This window comes from Chenopodium album, chromosome 8 (assembly GCF_948465745.1).
Source record: "Chenopodium album chromosome 8, dcCheAlbu1.1, whole genome shotgun sequence".
In the NCBI taxonomy this organism is placed as follows: domain Eukaryota; kingdom Viridiplantae; phylum Streptophyta; class Magnoliopsida; order Caryophyllales; family Amaranthaceae; genus Chenopodium; species Chenopodium album.
This window is the reverse complement of record NC_137841.1, coordinates 43511934-43522125: the sequence shown is the minus strand read 5'-3', so window position 1 is coordinate 43522125 and position 10192 is coordinate 43511934. Positions and strand designations below refer to the sequence as shown.

The 10192-nt window shown below is 43.3% G+C and overlaps 1 pseudogene; it reads right to left on the bottom strand.

The window, feature by feature from the left end:
- Positions 1 to 2185: 2185 nt before the first annotated feature.
- Positions 2186 to 2284, bottom strand: LOC145557129 (small nucleolar RNA R71; annotated as a pseudogene).
- Positions 2285 to 10192: the final 7908 nt, after the last annotated feature.

Here is a 10192-nt window from a genome sequence, read left to right as displayed (position 1 = left end):
CCTCGTGTTTTCCTTTTATTTGGCTCTTTTTCCTTTTATTTCCTTTCTCTGTTTGCTTGTGTAGGTATTTGGAGAATCACCTTTGCAAAGGAATCAAGTTGGGGCCTTAATGATCAAGTAAGGAAGAAGCATTTGGTTAGAGAGGCCTTGGAGAGGCCTCGGAGAGGTCTCCAAGGTATTTCCATCTTGCCGCGAGCGCGGGTCAGTGGAGCCGCGGGCGCGGGCTTAAGAAGAGCAAATTGCAAGATTTTGGCAGGAGCTCCCCGCGGTTGCCCCGCGGGCTCTCCGCGGGCGCAGGAAATCTGGAGAGGGCGCTCCTTCTCAGAGAGAACGCGACCCCCTGATTGAGTTTTGGGAGCAGGGGATTGGCCGCGGGCGTGACATCTTTGGCCGCGGGCGCGGGTCCATCTTGCCGCGGGCGCGGGTGCTGCCCAGAAATCCCGCGGAGGGTTCCGTACCCATTTCTCCGCGGCCGCGGATTCATCGAGAGAGACCGCGAGATTTGCCGGTTTCTTCTTTACCTATAAATAGAATTGTAATTCCTTTTCAAAACGGGGAACTTTTGGAAAATTTTTCATTAGCTTAGTTTTAGAGACAGAATTTAGAGAGAAGTTAGAGAGTAGTTCTTTGTTTTGGATTTGTAACTCCACATTTGATCAATCAAGTTTGGATTTCTTCATTTTCAATCATCAATATTAGTGAGAATCTCTTCCTTCTTTCATCTTTTACTTACTTGCTATTTGTTTTTCGCTTGTTGCTTGGTCTTCTTTGGATTTGAATTTGATATTGTTGATTATTTTGATTTCTCTTAGATTTTGATATAGAAATGAAGATTAAAGCAATTTCTAGTTATTTGTTCTTGAATTTCACCATGATTAGTGAGTAGATTAGTTGCTAGGGAAAGGGGGAAGCATGTTTGATTAATGAATTTGCTAGTTGATGCTCTTTGATCGATTGATTTGTTGCAATTAAATTGGTTGACATAGTTTTGCATGTGATTGATTAGACTAGGAGTGATCAACCTATAAGATTAATCTAGATTGCATTGCAACTCTTAATGACATGAACAATTGAATTGAAAGTTGCTCTAATTGATTCGGTTTGCTTGTGATCCTTCTTGATTTGCCTTTCATAGTGACACCTAGATTGGCCTATAGGAGATAGCATTTGAACTCTCTTGATTGCTACTATTGTTTGTCCATTGCAATACTTGAATTAATTGATTGAGCTCTAAACTAGCATTATCATTGAACTTGCATGTGGAACCCATATCCCTAGTGTCTAGACCTTTGTTTTACTTGATTAGACTTGTTTTAGTTTACCATAGCGCCAACCATAATCTCAACTCCATCTTCGAGGTAGCTTGACTTAGACTCTAGTTTTCATCATTGCATTCCCTAGGGATCGACCCTTAACTTGCCCTATATTCATATAAGGTTGGTTAGGTGTTTACAAATTTTGTTTGACAGAGGGAAGATTAGATAACGACCTATTTTTCCCCTTGTCAAAATGGCGCCGTTGCCGAGGAGTGCTATTGGTGCTTAGCTTTTGTTGTTGAGTCTACTTCATTTTAATTGAAAAAAAAATACAAAAAGATTTTGTTTCTTTAGGCTACACTTGTAGCCGTGCTACTAATATTTTCTTTGAAGTTTTGCATGCATAGAGCTCGTGATCGATCCATTGTGCCTTTTGACCCAAAAATTGAAAGGACTCTCTCAAGGAGAAGAATAGCTAATCGATTCTCCTTGGGGTATAGTTCTTCAAGTGAAGAAGAGATTGAAGAAGAGCAAGGCATGGGAGAAAATCCGAGACTGGCCTTGAAGGAGCTAGGAATACTCGGTGCTTATAGGTTTGAGAGCGGCATACCTCCGCCTACAACACCGGCAAATGATTTCGAGATTCGGCCGGCCATGATCACCTTAATTGAGAGGAGGCAATATAGTGGGGCTAAGAATGAGAGCCCGTTGAACCATCTTAAAGAATTTGAAAAATATTGCAACACCATTAAAGTCAACGAAGTTTCTCAAGAGTTCATACGCCTCAAGTTGTTCCCCTTCTCTCTCATAGGAAGATCCTTAGAGTGTCTAGATAAAGAAGTGAAGCCCAACTCCTTGAGAACATGGGATGATGTTACAAAGGCCTTCTTGTCTCGCTTCTACCCTCAAAAGAAGACGGCGGAGGCAAGAGCCTTGATTCAAGGGTTCAAGCAAAGGCCAAATGAAAGCCTTTACGAAGCATGGGAGAGATACAAAGAGTATCAAAGGGAGTGCCCTCACCACGGAATCCCAACATACCAAGTGGTCCAAATCTTCTATGGCGGTTTAAGTCCCCAAGGAAAGTCATGCCTTGTTGGGGGGGCCGGGGGTCCTATCATGAACAAGACCGAAGAAGAAGTGGTGGACATCATTGAGGACGTGGTGACGTACTATAGAGATTGGCAAGATGGGGAGAGAGACTCTTCAAGCAAGCAATCTTCATTGTACTCGGTAGACCATCTAAATGCGATCAACAACCTTTCCTCCCAAATGACAAACTTGGGAAATGACATGACCGCAATCAAAGCCAAGTTGGAGAGCACTTCTACTTCATCCCAAGCTTCGAATCTTCCCTCCCAATTTAAGGGGAGAGGTACTCCTTCTAACTCTCAACCCCCTCCCTCTTCACATAATATGCCTATGGGTTGTTTGTTTTGTGATGCATGTGGATCGTATGATCATGACTCTAGTAATTGTACTAATGAATGTGTTGATGAGTTTGATAACAATGAGAGTGAGCATGTGAATTATGTGTCAAATAATAATGCTCAAAGGTTTGATAATCAAAGAGGTCAATGGAATAGGAATTACCAAAACCAAGGCAATTTTGACAACTATAATCAAGGTGGTGGTTATAGAAACCAAGGGAACCAAGGTTCTCGTTGTAGCTATAATAACCAAGGTTACAGTGGCCAAAATCAAAGCCAAAATTATGGTAATCAAAACCAAGGTTATGGAAATCACAACCAAGGTAGTGGTAACCATAATCAAGGTGGTGGTAACCATAATCAAGGTTATGGACAAAATCAAAATAGGGGTACTTGGAACAACCAAGGGAAGGGCAATTTTCAAAATAATGCTCAAAGAGGTCCCCCACCCGGATTTGTTCCAAGGACTCAAGGAGAAAATTCCTATTCACAACCTTCTTCACCTAGGACCAATTTGGAAGAAATAATTGAGAATCAAACCAAGTTGTTGAACACATAAATGGCCGTTAGTGATAAGAAGTTCAATGAAATGATGACCCACAATAAAATGCTTGAAAATCAAATTTCTCAACTTGCTAATGCTTTGAAAGATCATGCAAGCCCTTCTTCTTTACCTTCCCAAGGTCTTAATCCCAAGAAACACGTGAATGCTATTGTTACTAGGAGTGGTAAGGTTCTTGAGGAGAGATTGCCTAGGAAGTGTGAGGATAAGGAGATTCCTAAGAAAGCCTTGGTTGAGAATGAGGGGGATAGGGCATCATTGGATGAGGTTGTGGTTGAGACACCTAGAGAGGTGAGAGTAGAGAAAGAAATTGTGAAACCCAAGCTCCCTTACCCACAAAAATTCATGAGACACAAATTGGATGAGCAATTTGGGAGATTCATTGATATGCTAAAACAACTTCATCTTTCTCTACCTTTTACCGATGTGATCAACCAAATGCCAAATTATGCCAAATTCCTCAAGGACATTTTGAGTGGGAAAAGGACTTGTGAGGTTCTGGAAACTATCAATTTGACCGAAAATTGTAGTGCTATCATCATGAACAAAATGCCACCCAAATTGACAGACCCCGAAAACTTCTCCATCCCTTGTGCCATTAATAAGATGCAAATTGATAATGCCTTATGTGACTTGGGAGCTAGTGTTAGCATAATGCCATATTCGGTTTATCAAAGGCTTGAACTAGGGGAACTCTTACCTTCTAACATTACCTTGCAATTAGCCGATAGGTCAATCAAGTTTCCAAAAGGTAAGGTAGAAGATGTTCCATTGAGGGTTGGGAAGTTTGTGTTCCCAGTGGATTTTATTGTGCTTGAAATGGATGAAGATGCTACCATTCCAATCATTTTAGGTAGACCCTTTCTTGCTACCTCGGGTGCTATGATTGATGTGAGGAGTGCAAAGATTTCCCTTAAGGTAGGAGATGAGGTCATTGAATTTGATTTGAATGAAAGCATGAAATATCCATCTTCTTCTCTAGAAAATTGCATGATGATTGATTCACTTGATCATGTTGTGTCTTCCATGCATGAGCACTTGCTCACCTCTAACGATGCTCTTGAGAATGTTTTGTTGAACAAGGACAAATTAGGTACACCATGCAAGGAAGTGGCATTCTATGAAGAATTGCTTAATGGAAGCATGGAGGAAGTGGATGAGCAAATGTGCTTGAAAATCTCAAGCCAAGAGGCTTTGCAAGCGGCCACATCAAAGGAAGGTAATGGTGTGCCTATGGTAGAGCTCAAACCTCTTCCATCACACCTTAGGTATGAGTTCTTGGGCCCTCATTCCACTTATCCCGTGATAGTTAGTGCATCCTTGAGCGTGAGCCAAGCTCAAGCGTTATGTGGTGTTTTGAGAAAGCACCAAGGTGCTTTGGGGTACACAATTGATGATCTTAAAGGTATAAGCCCCGCCTTGTGCCAACACCACATAACACTTGAGGAAGGCACCCTTCCTTCTATCGAACGACAAAGGAAACTAAATCCCCAAATGGGAGAGGTAGTTAAGAAGGAGATCACCAAGCTATTAGATGCGGGAATCATATTCCCCATCTCTAGCTCAAGGTGGGTCTCCCCCGTGCATGTCGTTCCAAAGAAGGGGGGCATGACCGTGGTTGAGAATGAGAAGGGTGAGCTCATTCAAACTAGGACGGTCACGGGTTGGCGGATGTGTATAGACTATAGACGTCTAAACACATCCACCAAGAAGGATCACTTCCCTCTTCCATTTATTGATCAAATGCTTGAAAGACTAACAAGGCACAAGTTCTATTGTTTCCTCGATGGATATTCGGGATTCTTCAAAATCCCCATTCACCCCGATGATCAAGAGAAAACTACCTTCACATGTCCTTATGGGACCTTTGCCTATCGAAGAATGCCTTTTGGGTTATGCAATGCACCCGCTACATTCCAAAGGTGCATGATGAGTATTTTTGGGGATATGTTGGAGGAGGAAATGGAGGTCTTCATGGATGACTTTTCGGTGGGGGGTGTCTCATTTGAGGAGTGCCTTGTGAACCTTGAGAAGTGTTTGGAAAGATGTGTTAAGGTCAATCTTGTTTTGAATTGGGAGAAATGTCACTTCATGGTGGAGGAAGGTATAGTGCTTGGGCACAAGATTTCAAATAGAGGCATTGAGGTGGATAAGGCAAAAATAGAAGTGATTGAGAAACTTCCACCTCCGGTGAATGTCAAGGGTGTGAGATCGTTCCTTGGTCATGCGGGTTTCTATAGAAGATTCATCAAGGATTGTTCACTTATTTCTAAGCCCCTAAATGACCTTCTTCAAAAGGATGTTGAGTTCATTTTTGATGACAAATGCTTGAAGGCATTTGATAGATTGAAGAAGGCCCTTATCTCCACTCCTATTGTTCAAGCCCCACGGTGGGATCTTCTTTTTGAATTGATGTGTGATGCAAGTGAATGGGCTATTGGAGGTGTTTTGGGACAACGTGTAGACAAGAAGCTTCATGTGGTTTACTATATGTCCAAGACACTCAATGGGGCTCAAAAGAACTACACAACAACGAAAAAGGAATTTTTAGCAATTGTGCACTCTTTTGAGAAATTCCGTTGTTATTTGTTGGGTTCCAAGACCATAGTCTTCACGGATCACGCGGCCCTCAAGTACCTCTTTGCCAAGAAAGAGTCCAAGCCTAGGTTGATTCGATGGGTGCTTGAATTGCAAAATTTTGAGATTGAGATTAGGGACAAGAAGGGTGCGGAGAATGTTGTGGCGGACCATATTTCTTGCCTTGAGGGTGATCACATTCATGATGATGGTTCACCAATTGAGGATAGAATGCTTGATGACTTCTTATATGCCATAGAGGTGAAGGAACTCCCATGGTATGCCGACTTGGTGAATTTTCTAGCATGTGGGGAGTTTCCACCCTCTTTCTCAAAGAACCAAAGGAAGAAAATCAAAAGGGAGGCAAGACATTACTTGTGGGATGATCCAATCCTATACAAACGAGGGGTTGATGGCTTACTTAGGCGTTGTGTTCCGAATGAAGAGGTGCCTAGTGTTTTAAGGATGTGCCACTCGGACCCTAGTGGTGGGCATATGGGTGTTTCCAAGACCGCTACCAAGGTTCTTCAATGTGGTTTGTGGTGGCCGCATCTCTTCAAGGACTCATGGGGCTTTGTGAAGTCATGTGACCGATGTCAAAGGGTTGGGAATATCTCCAAGAGGAATGAGATGCTTCAACAGCCCATTCTTGAGTTAGAGGTGTTCGATGTTTGGGGGATTGACTTCATGGGACCATTCCCATCTTCATGTGGTAATCAATTCATACTTGTGGCTGTGGACTACGTTTCTAAATGGGTTGAGGCCATTGCCTCCCCTACTAATGACCACAAAGTAGTGTTGAAGTTGTTCAACAAAATCATCTTCCCAAGGTTTGGCGTGCCTAAGGCTGTGATAAGCGATAACGGATCTCATTTTGTTCACAACGCTTTCCAAAAGATGTTGAGGAAACATGGAGTGCATCAACGGTTCGGCCTTCCATATCATCCTCAATCACGTGGCCAAGTCGAGGTCTCCAATCGTCAAATAAAGCTCATTCTTGAGAAGACGGTTTCAAGGAATAGAAAGGATTGGTCGAACAAGTTAGATGATGCTCTGTGGGCTTATAGGACAGCTTTTAAGACGCCTATTGGTACCACTCCATATCGCCTTGTCTATGGCAAATCGTGCCATCTCCCGGTAGAGCTTGAACATCGTTCCTTATGGGCTATCAAGAAGATAAATTATTTTGACTTAGCTAGTGCGGGGGAGAAGAGGTGGTTGGATCTTCATGAGCTAGAGGAACTTCGACTTGATGCTTACGATTGTGCTAGCACCTACAAGGCTCGCTCCAAAGAGGTTCATGACAAGTTGATTGAGAAAAAGGAGTTTTGTGTAGGTGAAAAAGTCCTCCTCTACAATTCAAGGATGAAGTTGTTTCCCGAAAAGCTCATGTCAAGATGGAGTGGACCATTCTTGGTGAAAGATGTTTTTGATAATGGTGCCGTGGAGATTTCTCCTTTGAACTCCTCATCTTCATTCAAATTTAATGGTCATTGGCTTAAGAAGTACTATGATGGAGTGTTTGTTGGACTTGTTCAAAAAATGATTATTTTTAAGCCACCTTGAGATGGTGGTGCACGTCGAGCTAACGACGTTAACCAAAAGCGCTTACGGGAGGCAACCCGGATTCTCATCTCATTTCTTTTTCCTTTCTTTTCTTTTATTTTTCCTAGATTGGTTTTTGATTTTATTTTTGAGTTAGTTTTGTGTTTGTCTTGTAGGTTGCCCATTATCATCACTTGTTGGAAAAAAGGGGGTTTGAAGAAAAGTTTAGAGTGCAGGGGAGAGGGCTTCCCGAGGGCAAGGAGAGACCTCGGGGGCAATTTCACCTCTTGAGGCAAAATTGAAATGTCATTTCCAGGGACTTCCCGCGGTTGCCCCGCGATCTCTCCGCGGACGCGGGAGGTTCTGGAGAGGGCGCCTCATGTTTGGAGAGGGCGCGGGCCTCAATTCGACCAAATTTGGAACCCCATTCCAGGAAGTCCCCGTGGTTGCCCCGCGGTCTCTCCGCGGGCGCGGAAGCTTTTGGAGCGGGCGCTGCATGTTTAGAGAGGGCGCGGCCTAAATTCAAACAAATTTGGAACCCCATTTTAGGGACTTCCCGCGGTTGCCCCGCGGTCTCTCCGCGGGCGCGGGAGATTTGGAGAGGGCGCGACAAATCAGGAGAGGGCGCGACCCCCCAACAGGTATTAAAATTATATAAATTCCAGGAAGTCCCCGCGGTTACCCCGCGGTCTCTCCGCGGGTGCGGGAGATTTGCCGCGGGCGCGAAATTTTCGGGAGAGGGCGCGGCGATCTGGGTTTTAACCCGGGGCACGCCTCTTTTATCTCTCTCTCTCCTCTCTTATTTCCTCCTCTTCTCCTTATTTTTCCCCTTTCTCTCTCTACCTCCTCTCAAACCCTAACCCCAATACATCAATTTCTCACAAATTTCTTCACCTTTTGCCCAAATTTTTCACAATATCTTCCATATTCCTCCATTTTCAACACTCCTCCTTTTCTTTCTCGTGCTTCTTCGGGAAATTTCGGGTCTTTGAAGTGCTTTGAGTTTAATTTGAGTCATCTTGGTATACTTCTAACCTTTGTAATATTTTTGTCAATTTCAATTGATTTCTTTACATTGGTTTGTTTACCTTGAATTTGAGCATGATTTTTGTGTTTTATGGTTGATTTATGGGAAAATTGGTATATTTGGGTGATTGTTACTTTTTCTTGTTGATTCATGATTATATTGTTGAATGATTGTTGATATTGTTGTTTGTTGTTGGATTTTGGTTGTTGTGTTGATTGGAACAGGTACCTTGTAGTTTGTGGTGGTTTGGTTGGATTTGTAAGGAGGTTTGTGAGTAATTTTTGGTGGAAGTGGTTTTGTTTGAGGGAGTTTGTTGTGTTCTTGTGAATTGTGTGAATTTTGTTAAAATGGATTTGATAAGAAGAGTCAAAAGTAGCAAGAAGCGCTCAAACCAATCCCCCGGCCAATCTTCTCAAGGCCAATCCTCAAACCCTCAACCCCAACCGCATTCCACAACTCAAGATGATGCTCCTCCTCCTCCTTTACCCCCTCTCAAATTTTGGAACCGGTCTAAACAAACCCCCATCTATAACAAAATGAAAGACCAGAAGTTTAGACCCTCCCGGCATTACTTTCGTGAGGATATGGCCAAGTTAGGAATTGAAAATGACCTTGACATCCTTCTAGATAACCTAACCTTGGGTGAGTTTCTAAAATTGGCCCCTAGAACCTATTTGGGGCCATCCATTGAATTTTTCTCCACATTTGAGTTCAATAAGGTGGGGGAAACAGATTTTATTATTTCCTTCCAACTCTTCAATGTCAAACACACCATGAACCTAGCCGAGTTCAATGTAGCCCTTGGTTTCAACCCCAATGGTGATATCTTCGAGCCCCTTATCTCCCTAGTCCAATCTGAGTATAATGAGGTTTCTTGGTGGAGAACCATAGCCAACAAGAGGGAGTTTGATTCGAAAAAGTCTCTTGCTAGTGAGATTATCCATCCGGCCCTTAGGATCCTTCATAGAATTCTTGGGTATTCGGTTTTTAATAAGCACGATTTGGGGAAGTTGTCTCGAGAGGAGATTATGGTGTTATGGATGGCTACCAAGCCGGAGTTAGGGTCAAGGATTAATTTTGGCTATATCTTCATGAATTGTTGCAAGGATATAATGCATGGGGTCAAAACGGGGAAAATTCATTGTGGGGGCATGGTGACATGTCTTGTGTCGTATTTTAAGCAAGAGGGGTTCTTGAAGTCTTGCACTCCGGTTGGAAGGAGTGAAGACGTGTGGATTAGTTTGAAGCAGGTTAACACTTTACATTTCATAACTAGCACTAGGAGAATCGGTACCTACTCTTGGCTAGTGAGAAATACCCACCATTGCCTTCTCCCTAACTCGGCCACCACCTCCATCCTTCGTGAGGCTAGGAACATTTGGATGGTCCCTAGGGACAATGGGAGGATTGAAGAAGAGATGAAGGAGGATGATGAGATTGATGGGGGTGATGAGAATGATGAGGAAGAGGAGGAAGGAGGAGGAGAAGAATATGATGAAGAGCAACAACAACCGCCACTACAACAACAACATGAGCATTTTCATGATGATGCTCAAAGAAGAAGAAGAGGAAGAAGACAACAACAACAACAAGGTTTCCAAGGAGATGCTTATCTCCGAGAGATGGAGGCCATGAGAGACCACATGGAGCGCATGCAATTGAGCATGCAAGGTATGTACTCGGACCACCAAACTTTGTCTTATCAAACTAGCGCATTGTATGACGCTAGTGTGCATAGGGGGGAGGTCACACCTCCGGTCAACTACCCTTATGTGCCGCCCCAACAAGGGTCGGTACC